This window comes from Chrysochloris asiatica, unplaced genomic scaffold (assembly GCF_000296735.1).
Source record: "Chrysochloris asiatica unplaced genomic scaffold, ChrAsi1.0 scaffold00221, whole genome shotgun sequence".
NCBI lineage: Eukaryota > Metazoa > Chordata > Mammalia > Afrosoricida > Chrysochloridae > Chrysochloris > Chrysochloris asiatica.
This window is the reverse complement of record NW_006408739.1, coordinates 3,286,638-3,292,350: the sequence shown is the minus strand read 5'-3', so window position 1 is coordinate 3,292,350 and position 5,713 is coordinate 3,286,638.

Below are 5,713 nucleotides of genomic sequence, written 5' to 3'. Positions count from 1 at the left end.
TGGCACTTAAAAACAACAACAAAACCATTATCAGATATCACTATGGATGACGGCAATCCTTGCTTCAGTGCTTTAAAGGCTGTTCATGTAGCAAGTGAAGGTGATTGCTGTGAAGAATTTGTTTTGAGTAGGGGTTGGTTCAATCATTTCAAAGTGAGGGCAAACTTACACAATAGTAACAAGCAAGTAGAAATTGTTGGTAAATTGGATGTTCATAATCCAGGGATTGATTGTACACTAGTATTCCCTAGATGAATTCCTTTGCCAACAATTTGACCTCTCCATTGGCATGAGATATGAGCCCAGCTTTCTGTCTTTAAAGTGTGACTCATATGTCTCTTCACCTTTTAACCCAGAGCTCGATAGAAAGTCTTACCTTTGTGATCTTCAACTCTGGTCTCATCCTCCCCATTATTTTTATTAAAAACATCACCAAGTCCTATCCTACCTCACTCCTGACACATCACTAACATGGTGTCTTATGTGTTAATCTGACTTTGGAGACAGAAGTTAAAATGAGAGTGAGCCCTCCAAGTTAATCACAAGATGGCACTGACTAGGAGTAATTTAAAGGATTTTTTTTTTTTTTTTTAACTAAAAAGAAACGAAAAATAGAAGAATAGAGGAAGAATGAGGAGCCCAAAGGTGGGAGTCAATGGCCTTATGAATGAAGACAGGCTGCATCCTCTCATTCTAATTGCTCTGGGATGTCTTTGTGGTACCAGGAGAAATCATCCCTTGGGCTATTATATATAGCATCCCATGATTGAGACCTTGAGGGAGGCAGTAGGAGACAAGCCAGGGGTTGTTGAATTCCACCAGGCTCTTCTGTTATTCCTGTGTTTCTGATTTGATTCCTTGTCTAAAGGAAGCTGGTCGATGGCCAAGCTTTCTTAGTTCCTGACAGAAACAAGCTTACAAAACTTGCCCCTATTGAGGGTTTTAATTGGCCTCTCTTTTATGTTTATGTGTGAAGACATTTTTCCGCAGTTCTTTGTAAATACTTTCTTTTTTCAACAGTGCAGAGATGGCCTCAAGCTTTATAATGGATTTTACATACAGAGAAGGGAAAGAAAATGATTTTGCAAGACTCTTTTCTCTGCTAGCCAGAGACACAAAGGAACATTTCCCTCAGTCTGAGCATCTTACTAGGCTAAAATTGGCTACTTCATCAAATGAAGGCGGGACGAGGTTAAAGAGGTAGAAGGAGAGGCTAAAGTCATTATGTCCTTAGCTGATTTTTTCATTTTAAACTTTTCATTCCTTCTGACTTTTCGTGTTCTGTCACCTTTTCTACTTCTGTGGGATTTGCTCTTCTTTACATGTCTCCCTTAGTTTCACTGGCTATTTTTATGTCCAGAATAGCTGAGCTGAACTCACCTATTTACAGGGTTTTATGTTCCCATTTGGATTTCTGATTAATTGGTGAGGAAGATGTAGAAAACAATTCTTCCACTGGCATAATTAGAGCATGTCATGCTGCTCTTAAAAGACATACAATTATTTGAGAATTGACTGCCTGAAGGTATCTCTGTGGGTATCAGGTGACAATCATAGAGATAGCACGTGTGTCTAAGACAGAAAGGAAGTCTTAGAAATCACAGAATGATTTGGGTGCTATTTAAATGGTACTAAAGGGAGATTTTGTGTGGTGTGCTGTGGGTTAATGTGCCCGACTGCAAAGCAGTTTGAACTGCAAGGTCAGCAGTTCAAGCTTACCAGCTGCTCCTTGGAAACCCTATACAGGGTCGCTATGGGTCGGAACCAACTCTACGGCACTTCACAATAACAACAAAGGGAGAATTTTGGTTAGAGGACCCAGGAATACCTGAAGCCTGCCTCACATTAATTACTTCTCCCTGTAGAGGAGGTCTCCAAGGGAGATATAGGCACAGGAGAAGCCAAATCAGTGCCCTAGAATCTAACCAATCTGACCTGTGTGCTTCTCCCCAAAGAGTAAAGAGCTTTGAAGAGTTGAAAGATGTCCCCTTTATGTTGTTTTAGGTGTTGTCAAGTCAGTTCCAACTCATAGTGGCCTTATGCACAACAGAATGAAACACTGCTCAGTCCTGCACTATCTTCATAATCATTGTTATGCTTAAACCCATTGCTGCTGCCACTGTGACAATCCATCTCGTTGGAGGTCTTCCTCTTTTATGCTGACCCTCCATTTTATCTAGCATGATGTCCTTCTCCAGGGACTGGTCCAATATTTCCAAAGTATGAGAGATGAAGGCTTGCCATCATGCCTTCTAAGGAGCATTCTGACTGTACTTCTTTCAACCCAGATCTGTTTTTTTTTTTTTCTAGAAGTCCATGGTACTTTTAATATTCTTCTCCAACACCATAACTCAAATGTATCAATTCTTCAATTCACTTTCTAACTTTCACATGCATATGAAGCTATTGAAATCAACAAGGCTTGGATCAGGAGCACCTTAGTCCTCAAACTAACATCTTTGCTCTTGAATACTTTGAAGAGATCTTATCCAGCAGATTTGTCTAATGCAATATGTTGCTTAATTTCTTGACTGTTGTTTCCATGAGTCTTGATAGCGGATCCAAGCAAAATGAAGTCTTTGTCAGCTTCAATCTTTTCTCAATTTATCAAGCTGTTATTTATTGGTCCAGTGGTGAGGATTTTTATTTTCTTCCCATTGAGGCATAGCCAATACTATATCTTGAAGACTTGGTGTTTCTAACAAGAAAAACTTTTTAAGACTTTTCATCTAAGCCTTCAGACACTTCTTGTTCCTGCTGTCCACTCTCCTAATCAAACTCTAGATCTGGGCCTTAAATTATAACATCTTACTCAAACCATCTCATCTCTTGAAATAATTCACTATGTAAATTTCTTCCAGACCTACCTCTGTCCTTCTTTCTCTTGCTCTGCTCTGTCTTCTCGTTATTAAAGTGAGTGTTTTCTTTAAGAAACGTCTCCAAATCCATCAGGAAGTGTGGGCATGCCTATTGTCCCCACATTTACATCATAAGAGCCCCTTGAGATCTGCATACATTGAACTACTTTCACAGCTAATCATCATCATTCATGTTTGTATCTGTATCATACCATATCCCTCATGAAGTGGCCTCTTCTCTGTGTTCTATTTGTTCATAGATTAATCAGTTTTCACCAGACTACACTGTGGTAACAAATATCTCAACATTTCAATGGCTGTAACAACAATGTTTATTTCTCACTACTGTATATGTCAGCTGTAAACCCTGCTTATGTCTTCTTCAGTCTTAGGATTTTACAGTTAGGTGCCTTGTGAGCAACAACAGATTGATAAATCTATTGATTACCATTACTAAGACATAGATTAATTCTTATAATATTTTCCTACAGTTTACTTCTTACAATTGAAATCTGCTTTTCTTCTAAGAGTCTCTAAAATATATGATACATTTGCTGGGCATCTCAAACAAACAAATCCAACTACATACAGTGTAATTTTTTCAGAGAGACTCAGGATCATAATTATGATCACAGACTTGGGCTTTGTTATAATTTAGTGATAGCCCCGTTGTTGTTAAGTGCCGTCAAGTCAATTCCGATCCATAGCTACCTTGTATAGGGTTTCCAAGGGATCAGCTGGTGAGCTTGAACCACCAACCAACCTTGCAGTTCAAACGACTTTGCAGTCTGACACATTAGCTCACAGCACCACACCAGGGCTTCGTAGTGATAGTCCTAGGTGCTCCTTATATATATAGGGCTGCCTGCCTCTGCCTTAAAAGGTCCATGCAACTCTGCTTTCGGAGCTTGAGACTACATTATACAATTGTTTTTTTTTTTGTTTTGTCTTTTCCTCTAATGCTTGGCTTTCAATTTTTATATCTTGATAAAGAGAGCAAGGGCTACTCAGCAGCAGCACCTGGGGACTTATTAGAACTTCGGAATCTGTCCCGACGCAGACCTACTCAGTCAGCAGTTTTAAAAGAGCTCCAGGTGTGATGTATCCACATTAATGTTGGAGATACAGCCTAGTGGGTCTTAGCCTTGATTACACATTGGCATCACCTGGGGACTATTACAAACACTGATGCTTGGGCTCCATTCCCAGAGCTTCTGATGTAATTGATCTGGGGCGTGGTAGAGTATTGGGAGTTTTAAGAGATCTCCAGATATTTCTAATGTGCTGTCAGGGTTGAGAACCGCTGCTATCTGGCAGCTTTCTAATAGTTACAGGAGTCTGCTGTGTCAGTGACCAGAGAAGCAATTCAACTGCGTTAATGACCCCCAACATGGGCTTGAGGAGTTTGACCTATTCAGAAATAATAGTATTCCCAGTTATTAAAGAGTTCCTGTGGACTGGAAACATTATCTCTAATATTCATCACACCTTGTTACCCTAAGTTAAATTTAAGATGTTGAGCTTCAAAGACGGTGAGTAACTTTTCCAAGGTCACAAAACTCTTAACTGGGAGAACTAGATTTTGAATTTATCTTTACTTTTAAGTCCATGAATTTTTTTTTCAAATCTAAAGAACCTTTGCTCCCATCATACATGAGCTGTGATGATTGGACTTTGTGACACCTACTTTAGTCAGCTCATAGACACTTAATCAGTTTATTGCAAAATCTGGGTTGGGGTCTGGTTGGGTAAAGTTATCAAGTAAGGGGTAAAATTATTGGATAAGTGAGCTGTATATTAACTCCTAACAGTTCTTCTATGTGTTCCAATTTTTTTAGGAGAGTAAATTGGATCACCAGGAGGACATTTACATGGTTCTAACAAATGACATGATAGAAGTTGATGAACGCAAAGGATAGACATGACTTTCAAGGAGATTTCACACCTGCGTTGAAGCATGCCTCCCCAGTGCCAGCTTCCTAACCATAGTGAGGATACTAGTTATGTGCCAAGTACGATACTAGGAGCATTATCTCATGTGATTTTCACCACACTCCTGTTGAAATAGAAATTAATTTTGCCCATTTTACAGAAACAGAGATTGGGAAAACCAATAGTCTGCTAATAAAGAAAAGAGCTAGCACTGTGATCCAGGTTCAAAGCCTGTGCTAGTTCATGACATTAATTTATTTCAGTACACTGTGCTGTTAACTGAGCCCCATTGGGGTCATTACCTGTCATGCAACAGATTTTGGGCAAATTACTTAATATCACTTGCCACAGGCTAAGGGATGGCTTTTTGTAGAAAAGTGGAAAACTTCATGTAAACAAGAGAAGAGGAAGAACAGGGTCCCATCAAAGCATCAACTTATGAGAGGTGTGTTGGCACCAGTCAAAGTTGCTCCTCTATTACATCTTACAAGCCTTTTCATAGATCAAAGCTAAGAAATGCCCTGATTAGTTGGAAAATAAATGGTGCAGTACCAGGGAGTCTAAGCGTGGTGTGCAGCTATTTACAGAAGTGGTCTAGTAATCCAGCACCTGGATACTTTGTGCTCTTGGGATATCATAGAACCCGCTTCTGAAGCAAGAGAGTCCTTAGTCCCATGAGAAGTTGAGATGGAGTCAGGGCCTCCCTTAGGGAAAGGCGTCTTAGTTAATGCAATGAACTATCTTGAGCAAGTTTCCAGTTCCAACTTTGGACAGGACACCTGTGAGAAGAACACCATGAGAAGCCAAACAATAGTCATGTTGGCAAGTATGACTAGATCTGTCCTCTAATCATTGGAGGTAACTGGTTATGAGGAAAGAAGAGGAAGAAGAGAATGCAGATCTGAGGCACAGAGAGCACTGCC